The 14,470-nt window shown below is 45.3% G+C and overlaps 2 non-coding genes across 2 annotated transcripts; both read right to left on the bottom strand.

Moving 5' to 3' along the window:
* Positions 1 to 10,096: 10,096 nt before the first annotated feature.
* On the bottom strand, positions 10,097 to 10,168 carry Trnaq-uug. The gene has a single exon. It is a non-coding gene; the product is annotated as a tRNA-Gln (tRNA).
* Positions 10,169 to 10,174: 6 nt separating this feature from the next.
* Trnae-uuc lies at positions 10,175 to 10,246 on the bottom strand. Its single transcript has one exon. It is a non-coding gene; the product is annotated as a tRNA-Glu (tRNA).
* Positions 10,247 to 14,470: the final 4,224 nt, after the last annotated feature.

Here is a 14,470-nt window from a genome sequence, read left to right as displayed (position 1 = left end):
TCTTGATTAGGTTTCGGTTTCGCGTGCTAAATGAACAGATATTGTTTGCTTCAAATTTAAAAATTAAAATAAAAAATAATATTTTTTAAACAGTTTAAAGTGACGATGTGTTTCTTGCCTATCTATTCTAATTGATTTTTTTTGTTACGAAACTCGAGTTCGATATTCGTTCTCCTTCCCAAGATCCTTTTCGGTAAGGAGCCGCCATTAGTGTTTTGCGGGTGAGTCGGTGCCTTTTTCTCAATCGGATTAAATCGAATATTTCTCCTACTTAAAGACCAAATAGGTCGCTCTAGACGTGAATATACGAGTCAGCTAATATAGTAAACCAATTATTTCTTTTGTTTCAGGTCCGGAGGGAACAGATCACCATGGTAAGTTCTGCGTGCTTTTCGCACTGCATCTCTGCAGCCGTTTGCATGGACATGTTAGATCGTTCTACGCGTATTTCATTGTAAACGTACGCGCGTCACTGTAATCACAGTAATTACCGACGTTTGTCACGCCTGTTTTGTGTTTTAGTAACTTTCATCATTAGCTTTGAGAACGTCTGCGTGAATGGTGGCGGATAAGTACGCGAAGGACTGCTTCATTTTCACGGCGTACGCATAGTGAGGTCAATTTGTTGGGTTACTCACGTTCTGTACGTTCCTTTCTTCAGCCCAAGCAACTCAAAGAAATCAAGGAGTTCCTTCTCACGGCGAGGCGAAAGGATGCCAAGTGTGAGTCTGACATCGCATCTTGTTTGTTAACGCGTTCGTGTCCGACCATGGCAAGATGTCTTCGTGCTAGATCTCGGATCCATTGAGATCGATTACTCGAAATGGATATAATAGCTTAGCGGGGGATATATAAACCAGAACGGTTTTAGATTGTTTCACTTTGCGTGGATTGAGTGGATAGCTTGACAAGCTATGAAGAACAGTTCGCAAGTTCACCAAGTGTTGACATTCCGTACACATGGGGCATGAACACGATCGCGACTTTTTACTGCACCATTGCCAAGTAAAGTTACGAGTGATATGCATGTGAAATGCTTGGTCAGGAAAGTATGACAGTCTGTTCTCCAATCGCCCCTAAGCTAGTAGGGCAGTGAGAACTATGAGCTCTAGTCATATATCAATCATTCGCCATGTGATGGCGCTTTTTCTCATACCAACGCCGAGCCGTGTATTCGGAGGGTTTTGTCATTCATTGGTTTGAATAGGCGAGCATTTCGTGGCCAACCACAGGCCGGGAAACAACCCCTAGTGGTGGCCGTGAGCTCTAAAAATGCAGCTCCACAAATTTAAGCCGTTTTAGTGTCGCTAGAGTAAAAAGGTGCAACTCTTGATGTCTGAAAGCTTGGTGCATGTGAGGTTCTCGTCACATCCATACTCAATGGTACAATAAACAAACGTGCGCTCCAAACCAGAGCAAACTGCATAGCTGCGATCATTGCTGCTGCGAGATCGAATCAAACGCTTCTATTTTCGCTTTAACTGTCGTTTTCAATATTGTGACATCGAGGTCTGCTTATTGGTCGACACTGCGTTGCACTTTTAGTTTATGCTCTAACCCAATAAACGGCTCTGTACCAACACACGGAACAAGGTCGGGTGATGGAAGGAAGGTGGTCTGATTGGTCTGGCATGTGCATAGCACCCACCTCCCTGTCAGCTTAGCGGTGCACAAAGTATTTTATCTTGCACAATTGTTGTCGTGTTAGAGTCGCAGCTTGTTGACCGGTGTAGTATTAGTGTCATTGGAAGGCACATAGTTCACTCTCATGCTGATTGTGACAGTACTGGTACCGTATTTTCTGGGCTATAGTCCGCACCTGGTGTGTAGTCTGCAGGGCCAAAAAAAAGTGTTTCCTTAGATAGTCTGCACCTGGTGCTTACTTGACAGGAAAATCTCATACATGGCGCACCTTGACAGACGTCTGCTTTCTTAGCTCACAAACAAGCTTGTATTATACATAAATCATCATTAACATACTCTTTAGTTCATAAATTCCATCACGTCTCATCACAGTGAACAATCTTGAAAAATAAATTTCCTGTATAGTCTGCACAGCTGGGAATTGCAACTTTTAAACATGTATGGTCTGCTGACTACAGCCCAGAAAGTACGACATTCTGGTAGGTAGGGTTTAACAATGCCCGTTCTCCTCTGTGCAGCGGTTAAGATCAAGAAGAACCCGGACAATGTGACCAAGTTCAAGGTGCGCTGCAGCAAATACCTGTACACAATCGTCGTCACCGAGAAGGAGAAGGCGGAGAAGCTCAAACAGTCCCTGCCCCCCGGTGAGTGGACGGCTGTGGCTACACACCAACACTTGGATCTGGTTCCTTTGCACGCGTATGGCCGACACGGTGCGGCTAAATGCGGATTTGTTTCTAAACAGTCCGTAGGTCTCTGCTTATCGTCTGCCATGAACAGTAGTCTCGACGGCGTCGAAGGAGTCTAGTGCATGCTTGCTGTCATTGCAAGCATAACTGCAAAGCGCAGAGATCACTTGATGTGGGTCTGGTTCCTGCGCACAGGCAGTGCCCACACAGCCCAGACGTGGTGTGTGGTGTGGAAAAATGCACACAGCAGTGCGGTGGTGTTTTGGTGAAAGGATTGAATTGTACGGGATGCTTTTCCAGCTTGTTTTGCTCCAAGCTCGGTGTTTACGCATCATACTGCCTGTAAACTCGATTGTTTATGTTCTCCATAGTAATAAAAAGAAAATACTCCAACCAAAGCCCTAAAAAGGTAACTTGACGTTTCGAAACCTGCCTGGTTTCTTCTTTGGGGGTGAATGAATCGCACAGAGCAGCGGCAGCAGCTCTCGTCGCATTTGTCTGCAAAGAACAACGCTTTTCTACAGAGGCGGTCTATCATTAATAGTTTTTGTTAAATGGCGTAGGCCTTGGGTTTGCACAGATGGCAGGGGACCCAGGGACTTGTTTTAAATTGCTGGGAGTGTACTGGATGTGCCACGATTTCAGGAAATGCCGTTTACAAAAATGAGGCTCCGCGTTGATCACGTGCGCGTTCGCGTTGTCAATCTGATGGTTGAGGACCTCGCAGTGTTCAGTGGTGACGCTGCGCTTGCCGTCGGACTTTTGCACATCGTTCTTGTGCTGGTGGATTCGTTCCAAAGAGATCTTCGTTTCACCGACGTGTGGCGGGGCACAGTGCGTACAAAACATGCCCTGTGCTTTTTCTTGATGACACAATCTTTTGGTCGTAGCATAAATCGTTTTAGTGTGGACATTGGTTTGTGAGTAGAGCCCTGCACGGATAGCAGTTTGATCAAGATTCACATCTGCAGACTTTGTGTCCGCATCCGCAATGTTCTTATATTCACATTCACGGACAATGCCTCGGCATTTAAATCGCATCTTCAAAATTTGGAACTGCATCCTACTGGCAATTTGAGCGTTCATGTTATATCAAATCAAGCTTGAATGAGAAAAAAAAAAAGGTGTCTGGATAGTGCTTTATAAGTTGTTTGCTTATCTTGGTACAAATACTAACTCTGAGTCAGAATACGGTAAAAATAATTTTATTGTGTTTGGTTTGATCATATCTACATTACGAGCAGTCATCCTTCCAGAGACACTTGGATCGCTGGAAGGATGATTGTAGTTACGAGGGTGTCGCGGGAGTCTGCAATACTCTGCCCAGAAGATGCGCTCAGAAGGAAGGAGATTTTAATATTTTTTTCTTTTGGTTTCGTAAACCCCATTTCAAGCAGACTCAAATTTTCTAACCATAAAAATTAATAATAGACAACAATAACATTGTATCATTTTATTTAGGCCAAACAAAAAAGTGGGAAAAGAACTGTGGTCATTCACCACAGCAAAGTACTCTTATTCACATGGTAGTGCGAGTACACCACTGGGAAAATAGAGCAGTATTCAATAATGGCAACACTGGCTTCAGTTTTAAACACGAACCTGCAACTGTGCTCTGAATCACACACTTGCCAACTGTCAAGAAAAAAAAAAAATGCACACACGCGCCATGTTTCACTTGTCGAGGAGGCTGCTACTTTCTTGTGACTTTTACGTTTTTGCTTTGCTTGAAAAACATTTTCTGCTCTTTCACTGCCGAACGAGAACACAATTTTCCAGGACGATCGGTTCTTCTAAATCCTTTACTTTTTTTTAGGGACACCATTTTTGGCGAGATAGAACACTTTATAGCGATCTTTGGTGAGAATCGGTTCTTTCTTGGTGTAAAGAACAATTTTCTCACTGATTGGCATCCTTATTCTGACAGTAATTTTAAAAGACACTATTTTAGGGGCAAAATGGTAATTGACGTCAGCATGCCTCCAACTTATGACAAATTGTTTTATACGTAGCTTGCATGTGACGTCATTTGCGGACATGCCAGTGTTTTATGCGTCGCAAACTTTGGGTGCACTGTGTGTGTTTCACACCGCATAAGTTGTAGTCATACCTCGGCAAACCTCACTCATGAGGGCCCTCACTTGCTTTGGTGAGTTTGTTGGTTTGGGAGTTTGGGTGAGTGAGTTTCTGAACGAAGAAAATTCATGAGTGTGAGGGTGAGTGTCGGCCGTGAGGTCTTTAAGGACCGTGAGGGCGGTGAGTGTGTGAGGGGTGTGAGGGCCATGACTGTGTGAGGGGCGTCGGGGCGGTGAGTGGCATGAAGGCCATGAGTGCGTGAGGGTGGTGAGTGCGTGAGGCCCGCTTCAGACGGAGCAACTTTCTCAGCAATTTTGGTGTTGCTGGCGGGTTGTTCCCTAGCTTTCCCTAGATCGACATGAATTGCGGAGATCAGGTTCGGCTCGAAACAAGCGAGCAACTCGGAGCAATTCGAAGACATTTGAAGCGGCTGGATCCAATCAGGGACGCAATATTTTCACGTGATACATTGTGCCGGTGATGACAACAAAAGACTTGGTGCTGGTTTAAAATTTATTGTTTTTGGAACTAAACTGTTTCAGAAAGATGCATTAGTATTCTCAACGAGATTTAAATGCATAAAAACATGTTTATAGCGCATAATTTTTGTCTAAATAGTGAAAGAAAAATAAAATTTCATGATAATGATGGCAGATTGCAGCAATAGGTTGCTGCGTGTGAACGCGGGCGGCCCGTGTTGCTGGTGATGCGACGTGAAGTTTCTGGGCGAAATTGTTGGCGTGAGGGGTATGAGTGCGGGAAGGCGGTGAGGGGGCGTGAGGGCCATGAGTGAGTGAGATGCGTGAGGGCCGCGAGGTTCAGTGAGGGTGAGTGAAGGGCTGAAGGTTAGAGGGACTGTGAGGATGAGGGTGAGTGAGGGGCTGAAGGTGAGTGTGGCTGTGAGGGTGAGTGAGGGGCTGAAGTGAGTGTAGCTGTGGAGGGTGAGTGAGGGGCTTAGGTGAGTTTGGCTGTGAGGGTGAGTGAGGGCAACCTAAAATGCCGACCTCTGGTTGTAGTTTGAAGAAATGGGCAAGTAGAAATAATTGTCAGTACTCAGCAATGGCGGCACTTGCAAGCTATGTATTGCACTATGCGATGGCACCTCGACCTTGCACCCGAGGTTGTCTTTTTTAGTGGCCTTTCTTGGTGTTGGTTTATTTGGAACTGTGACCTTTGCAGTCATTGAATACAGAGTTAATTAGTAATTTTTAGACCTCAGTGCCTGCCATGAAGCGTAAATTGAAACGAGACTTACCATTCTGCAACAAAGAATATCTCCAAAACAAAAGAAGTCTCAAATAAACAAGAATTATATGCGATCAAGAAGTGACACAACAAGATTGAGCAGCGTTTCGTTCGCCCTCTTATATGTGCTGTTACGCATTAAAAAAAGAAAATGATAGCCTAGTTGGGAGGGACAGGGAGCTAACCAGAACTGAAACCGCAGGGGAATGCGCCCGAGTACATACGAGCGTGTCGCTCCACGGGGTAATACTGTGCATATAATAGCTCAGGCCCCGCTACACGGCCAGATCTTTACGGTAGGCTCGTGCGAATAATCAGACCCTTTGATTATCACCTCAAATAGTGTACTACTAGGTTTGATATCTGTATCAAAAAGTACTCAAAAGTGTCTCATTATTCCTCCTGTTTGTGGTCTGTATACTGGCAGGTTAGTTCGCTCCGTTATGTGTGCTTCTCAACAAGTACCGGTGAAGTGTGGTGAAACAACATCCGTTAAACAGGCACTCCGATTTTGCCTATCTTAGCTGCATCGCACCTGTGTTTATGGAAAAAAATTCCCCCCCCCCCCCCCCTTCCCCCCCCTCCAGAGTAGGCGTTGACACTTGCACGCATCGGATGCCTACTAACTGAAGGCGCACGACCGTCTTATCCGAGCCCCTTCTTACATTTAGAAGTTAAGCCAATTGAGGGTGGTTCATTCAACCGTTAATGTGCCTTGTTGGCCATTGTCTAAGCTGGCATCAAACGAATTTCGCTCCAGAAGACTTGAAGCAGATTGACGTTTCTAAAACTTATTTTTGGTATAAGAACTGTTAATTCCTCCCCTTTTAGGGCAAAAAATTGATTTAGCTTTTTAACAAGAAGCCAAGCTAGCAGACGAATATAACAAACATAGTGCACTTGCAGCACCGTTTTTGCAAAAACTCTGTTTCTGGCCTTCTGTAACGTACAGAATGTGTTGGACCTGCGCCGTTGAAGCCGGGGCACAGCAAAAGTTTTGTTAGGAGCCCCGTTTGTGTGAAGCTGTTAAACAAGAAGTGGAATGGACTGCCATATTCTTTTGTTATTGCAGTGTGGCATTCCGTTTCATAGCTTGGAGTGCAGAATGAACCTTTGCGGCATTTTACCGCTTTAAACTAGCATTAACCCTACAAAAATTTTTTTTTCTTATTATTATTAAACATATTATAATGTTTTGTTCAAAATTGTCAACTTGTACGAAAATTCAAACATGTATTTGGTCTTCAGTGTTCTTTGTTGCTTTCGCTTTTAATTCCTGGCTCTGGTGTGTTAATTCAGTAGTTCTTCATTGTGTGGTGCTGTTAAAATGGTAATGGAGGGCACCAGTGACACAAGTGATGAGTAACCAAGGGGTTAAACTAGGCCAGCTCATATTGCCATTAACTGCACAGTGGCATGAGAAATCCTATTACCGAGTTTCTCTAATTGTGACTTTCAAGACTAGTCCATTGCTTTGGACTAGTGGAACTTTTAACTAGGTTTTGTGCGCTTTGAGTAGTACCAGTATGTGGCTCGAGCCAATGGCACGGAATGCAAGTGGCAACATGCATTTTTTAGCCGATTTTTAATGAGTGCTTTCTCTTTTGCCTTTTTTCAGGTCTCCAGGTGAAAGAGCTGAAGTAAATAAATGGGCTGCACATTTCAACTGAGGTTGTCTTTATTGACTCAAACGCTGGCATTTTGCAACTTCTGCCCGACCTGGTTGCTGCGATCTGTCCCTTTTACCAGTACCTAAGTGCACACTGTTGTGCCAAAGGCAAAGCCTGGGACTTGTGCTGGTTTCACTCTGGTTCTGTTCAAGCTCTCTTCGTGAAATACGACAAATGAATGGTTGGAAAATATACTTGACGTTCATTGTGGCGAAATGGTGCTCCAATCAGTGTAGAATACAAGTTCAAAAATTTGTTCAAAAATTGGTGCAGGATGCCATATCTTGAAATGTATTCTCTGATGTTTTTGGAACTTTGACTGGGTAATACCCACAATGTTGTAGGAGCTTTTAGTGTGGCTTGCATCACTAGCTGTGGTTAAGCTAGAAGTGCCAACGCTACGTGAGTGCAATGAAGACGAGGCAAAAAATGACCAATTTAACCTTTCTTTTTGGATGCACTTGACACCTGTTGAAGTGTAACTACCCTAAGTTGAATAATTCCAAGTCCGAGTTGATGACAGGTGAAATACTATTCATATTCAAGGGTACGGCCAACCTGAGGTCACTAGATCTGGGAAAGTAGCGCCATTGCCTTCCCACCTGCTAGCAGGACACACACGTACAGACAACAAAACCTCTCAAGGTGATGGGCTCATCGCTGTTGGTTGCATGGTGATCGCCATTTTGGACCCTTTCATGGCGTCTAAGTTTCAAAAGGGTCGTTAAAACCAGCCTTGCCAAGATCACTATGGAGCTTTATCGTACGGAAATCATTCCTCGGCCAATATGAGCGTCTTTGGCACTGTGCCTGCAATAAACTTGTCACTCCTGCTTATTTGCCCAGATTTCTTACAATTATGTTGCTCTTGTGTGTTTCAAAACAGTAAAACTATTTTTAAATGCCCCCAAGCACCGACGCTGCATGTGATGCTATACATCTTCGTACCGCCATCACAAGTAATGCCAGTGCTTGGAGACATTGAAAAATAATTTTACTACCTTTAAACACGCAAGAAGGGCGACATAATTTTAAGAGATCTAGGGAATTAAGCGCGAGTGATAAGCTCATGGCATGCGCAGTGCCAAAGACGCTCATATTGATCGAGGAATGCATTCAGTATGATGATCCTCTATAGCGATCTCGGTGACTGGTTTTAACGACCCTTTCGAAGCTTTGAAAGGGTCCAAAATGTCGATCACCATGGCAACCGACAGCGATGAGCCAATCACCTTGAGAGGTTTTGTCGTCTGTATCTTGGCATGTTTGTGTCTGGCTAGCACGTGGCAAGGCAATGGCGCTACTTTCCCAGATCCAGTGACATCGGTTATTTAGGCACAAAATGATAAACGGCAGTGGTGTTTCACATTACACAGCAGCGGACTGTCCCAGTAACACCTTTTGTAAGCTTGCCGTTTTGCCCTTTTTAGGTTTCATTTGCATAAACGACTTTGGGCGTGCACCTGATGTTATAAGATTTAAAACCGCACCAACATACTGGCAGTTTTCAAAACGAGAGAAAGCACACCGTATTTGCCTGTTGCATGATACACTACGCTCAACAGGCATAGTGTAAATATATTGTTTTCATATGGCAGTTTTAGCTTTCCTACCGATTTTTATAGCAGTGTTATGAGAAAGAGCACAAGATATTGTCGGACAGCTAGAAGCTTGAGCTCATCTTTGGCAGTTCCTGCTGAGCGAGAATTGGTGCAGTCGATGTGCCTTCTTCAGCAAAGAGCTTGCACTTGAAATTGGTATTGCCATTCCTGTTGATTTGTAAAATAAAGAACAACTAAATATTTAGACAAAGGAATGCTCTCCAAAACAATAGTGCAAAATACGTGAACACCTAGATTGAGCAGAGCTCCGTTTCGAGCGGAGATGAATCGACTACATAAAACGATTGTGCATTTGTTCGAGGCATGGAACGGGGGCTCGCAGGATGCTTGCGGGCGGCGTGTTTCAGACCCCTGTTCTAGGGTTACTGGAAAGGTAGCAGTTTTATCCTAAGCAAAGGTGAGAATTTACCTAGGACCTAGTCAGGCAGAAACGTTTTGAGCTCGTGCTTTTCTGCATTGTGCATGACTGGACCCTGGTGCTTGGTTACCAATTTAGGAAAGACGGGTGTGTTGATATCATAATTTCTCGTGCTCATCGGATTGTCAGTCTATTGTTGATGTTTGTCGAGGCTCTTACTTCGGGTGGACATTTCTTTAATCTCTTGCTTAAAAGTGCTCGGACTGCACCGAGCTCTTGACTTTGCAATGAAGTGAATTCACGCTACTCCCCATTTTGACATTTTCATCTGTTTTGCAAAGCAAGCTTAATCTCGCAAAGGGACACTCAATAATTTCTATGGCCCTGAGGCGAAGTCCTCCCTTGTACATGTCCCTTTCACATAGTACAAGCCCACCGTAAATATGTAAAAACAAATTTAAATTTAATTTTGAACATACTGCAAGCCGTGAGACCAACGTAGGTGACTAGACATGTCGAAAGTAAGAAAAGCCTTGAGTATTAAGAATGTTCCTGAGATAGCATTCGTTGACAGGTTTAACAAAGTGTGAAAGGGAGTCTCAGTGATGCCGTGGCATTTAAATATTGGCCGTAGTACCTGCAAAAATCAAAAGTGACGCTACGATTAGAAATAACTTTTTGCAGTGGTGGTGTAAGAACTAATTTCAGACATTGGCGCTTTTGAGCTCAAATTCAGGTTCTGCAATACTAACAACTAAAAATAAATTTTAATGACTTTTTAAAAACAAAAAGAGGTCTCACCGAGATTTGAACTCGGATCGCTGGATTCAAAGTCCAGAGTGCTAACCATTACACCATGAGACCAACATGTTCCGACGCCGGGAATCGAACCCGGGCCTTCTGGGTGAAAGCCAGATATCCTAGCCACTAGACCACGCCGGAGGGACGAAATTTCGGTCCCCAAAGGCGCTTCATAACCTGCTTCCTAGCTTTTTTAACAAGGTTTCGTTTTTAGGGTGCTTGTCCTTAGCATGCCTAACATCGTGGCTACATGAAAATGCATGTGTGTGCGCGCATGAAATCGCGCGGCGCTCGGATTGTGTCTGGGAGACGCCATTAGTTCAGTCGTCTTCAAACTGCGACGATCGACCGGTCGATTGCGTTGCATTGCACAAGTGTTTGTCTGCCTATTTGAAGTCTGGACAGACGTTGAGTCAGTAACTCGCCCGTGTTTTACTGTAACAAGGAAGTGTCGTTTTTCCGAAACAACCGCTCCTTGTTGCGGTTTCATCAGGTTGTTGGCGTGCGTATATTATCGTTGTGGTGCTTGGTGGAGGCGCGCGCGCGTTTGTGGTTTTGCTTTTTTTAAGATCTCGCCTTTTTTCATGAGACATGAGCTACGAGCTCATCTATTCTGTGTGCCTTTACTTGATAGCGTGCATGGTCTAGTGTTTGAGCTTGATTGGATTTTTTTCACCGTATTTATAGAAGCACTGTTAGAAAAGTGTGTCGCCTCGCAAAAATAAACTACATATTAACACAAGTCTAGGCTCCGCTAGAATGTAGCACTAACGGTTTGGGGTAAGACGCCAGAGTTGGGAAACTTACAGTTAGCAGAATAAAAAGTTAGAAGCGTGAAACTTATGGTGAAACGGGTCTCGCTTGCGATCTTTGAGGGCGTTGCCGGCTAGTTTCCATTGCGTCCTTCAGATGGCAGCACTATCGGTTGAGTGGTTAGTTTCGGTTTCTGTTTAGCCGTTTGCGTTGTTTTTGTATGTGCAAATGCACTGTTCGGTCTCTACTGCTACTAAATCCCCTTGATAAATCCACGCTTCGCGTTTCTTACACGTGCCGTCAACCAGCGGCGTAGAATTTCTATTTTCTCGGAGAAAAAAAAAAGGGGGGGGTGGGGGGGTGGAGGGGTTCCTTTTTGATTTGTTTACTGCAGCAGTCTGCAGAGCCAACCGGCTTCCCCAAGTAAAACGCTCCGCAAACGAATGACCCGGAGACTTCAGTGGCTTGACGCATCCAGTACAAATTTATTTGAATACGTGTTTTGCTGATCACATTTATGCAAACATCTTGCAAAGTGAACTGCCAGTACAACAAAGCTAGTCGTCCTTTTCATTGGTAGTTTAGGCGTGAAATTTTGTTATATAAATATGACCAGTAATACACGTATTGCAAAAATACTCCTACTTGCGCCAAGGAGCTAAATTTTGCAGGCCATTTTAGTGTGTAAAATGTATTTTGAGACCCCTGTACTACCAAAGTATTCGAGTGGATACGCAGGCGCACCAAAAGTGTTAGTATTGAAAATAGTACACAGGAGCAAAAGAGTCTGCTCTAAGCGAAAGCTTTTTGATCTTTTTATTTACGCATGGTACATCTATAATTAATTGATACATGAAAGGTATCCGTCAAACAATTCTCAATGCAACGGTTACAAAACGCTTACAATTCAATAAACAAAGTATAGAGTGAGCATATAAGCCTTGACGACATATATAAACTCCCGCATTTCATCGTACAATGCTGTTTTTTTTAACGTTTTTTTTAACGAGTTTATTTACAAAAGCAACAAAACGAACTAATTCTAGCAATGGCAACACGTGCATAAAAGTGGCAGAGAATTTCAGCCTTTCACGGATTTCAGCCTTTCAGTCTAAGATGACAGGTGGTCACCACTCCGAGGAACTCGCCCTTGCTTTTTGTCGAGTACCCCCAGGCCGGGTGATGGAGGTTGAAGTCGCTTACGTATGCCTTGTGCTCTTTGGGGTACATGTCTTGTAGGTGCGAGATCCAGCTGTGGTCTTTACTTGTGGGGTAGGTCGGTAGTACGCTGATACCACCAGGAGGTTCTGCGTTTGAAAGGATACCCTGGCAAGCTCAACCTCCTGATGAAGGGTGCAATATGGTGTAAGGTCTACGACCCTTTAGGAGAGGGTGTCTGCCCTCGTATGGGGGTGGTGATAAAGGGATTCGAGTTAGAACACTACACGGGCCGGAATTTCTAGGTCCGGGCCCGGCTCGAGCCCGACTTAATATTTAATTTCTAGGCCCGGCCCGACCTGTCCCGGCAGAGACACTCCGGACCCGGCAGAAATTTTAGACAAAAACTTGAGCCCGGCCCGAACCCGACAATTTTTTTTTAAATATAAATTTGATTTTGGTTTGAGCCCGGGCTCGATCTAAAATGGACCGTAAAAATCGGCACCTGCACGTAGCGATCTAAACTTTTCGTCAAAGGTGTATTTCACAGGTCGGTTTTTTCTTGTAAAATTACAAAGCGTAGCTCTCTTCCTCTAAACAAATAAGGCCAAGAAACTTGCCAGGGTCTACGGCGGGCAGCGACGCAGACGACAAAGGTCCAGTAGAGGGGTGTGTTTGCCGTTCGTATTGATAGATGGCGCTACCTCCTTATCGCGGGTTTATTAAAATGAACATAATCTTTTCGAAATGTACCTTCGGTTAAAAAATAAATCCGGACAATAAAAGTAACACTTGAACTAAAAAAAAAAAAAAAAAACGCGTCTGCATTACGACGGCGTTTTTCCTGCCAACGGATTTCGTCTGAGTGTCGTCTGCTTTCTGTTGCTGGTCGGCTGCACCTTCGGACCCTATGTTCGGACGTAAAAAGGGTACCTTCTGCTCCCAATACCATCTATCAGTACAAGCGCGTAGCCTGGCTTCGAGCAGGACTCAAAGCCAGGCATCGAGATGTATTTGTTGTTTTCCCGGAAGAGAATTATGTCCGGCCTCTTATCGGGATTGTCCTGAAAACACGCGCGGAGCTCGGCAGCCCGTTTGCCAAAGCCCTGGCAATTCCATTGAAGGCTGGAATAATGCGTAGTGAAGTACGTTCCGGTATGGGTTGAAGAGTTTGGTCATTTTGCTGAAAATTTTCAGGTCGTCCGCAGGGAGGCAGACGGAGTTTCCCCTGACGTGGGAGCCCCTCCAAGGGTTGCGCTTTGCTAGACTCGGTATCCCAGGTGCCACGGCCCAGGGGGATCGGCTTCTTTTTGGGTCTTACGTCCGAGAATTCAGGGCCGTCCTTTTGTCGCTGCTCGCAACGTTTGGGCTCTTCCTACAACCGGCGCGGTTCTTGAGCACCCAGGTCGGGCATTTGCGGTTATCCTGAGGAGGCCAAAGTCTTTAGAGCTTTGACAGTACGGATTGAAGTGTGGGCATTGTTGGATGGACGTAGACTCTCCTTCGTGCCTCTTGGCGCAGTGTGTGAACACCGCAGGGTTGGGGCATGTTCCTTTCTTGTGTCCGAGGCGGTGGCAGTGAGCGCGCGACCTCTCTGGGCTAATAGAGAGTTTTAGTAGATCGTTCCGATACCCCCGATAGCCCCGATAACGATACTATGCATGCACAAGGGAGGCGGTGGCGGAGTATCGGGTATCGTTATCGGAGTCATGGGAACGATCTACTAAAACTCTCTATTATGGGAATACTGGCATGTGCCTTATGCCGTAGTACGTGGCTCGAGGGATCCCCTCGCTGCTAAAGGTAAGAAGAGCTGTCGTTGTCTTCCCAATGCGCCGGCCTCCCAGACTTTCTACTCCGTCCGCGCGGAGGTACTAGTATTTTAGGGCTTCGTCTTGGGTTCTAGTTGCAAAGTAGCGACGTCGTAGATGACTCCCTTACGGTGTGTGTTGTTGTAGTTGCGGTAGACTTGCACCTCCAGTTCCGGAAGGGGTGCTGTCTCTAGTTTCTGATCTTGGTAATGACCTCGGCCACAGCGGCCGAGCTGATCCTCACCGAGATAGTGTTGGCGTTTTCATTGAGACGGGTAGAGGCGAGGGCCGGCATGTTGGCGTAGTCCTTCCTGATATGGGTATCGAAGGCGTGGAAGTATGGCTTGATCGTCATTTGCCGCCGTGGACGGATCTTGAAGCCGAGCATGCGCTGACGTGGTTTCTCAGATATCGCCGAAGCGGCGAAAATGACTCCAGCTCTCCGGCGTGCCTTCTTATGTGTTTGAGTGTACCATTCCTTATAGTCGCCAAGGGGTGGAAATTCCCGATCTTCAGTGTTTTCTTGCGAAGCTGATGCAGGGGGTACGTGCACCTTTCTTGACGTCCCTGAGGGTGCAGGCTTTGCTCCTGCTATCGAGATTCTGCCGCAAACGTGGCACCACGTGGCTGCCCATTGCCGCCT

The sequence above is a fragment of the Ixodes scapularis genome, unplaced genomic scaffold (assembly GCF_016920785.2).
Source record: "Ixodes scapularis isolate PalLabHiFi unplaced genomic scaffold, ASM1692078v2 PGA_scaffold6__148_contigs__length_123643588, whole genome shotgun sequence".
NCBI lineage: Eukaryota > Metazoa > Arthropoda > Arachnida > Ixodida > Ixodidae > Ixodes > Ixodes scapularis.
Note: the sequence above shows the minus strand (reverse complement) of the source record. Positions and strands in the feature narration are given on the sequence as shown.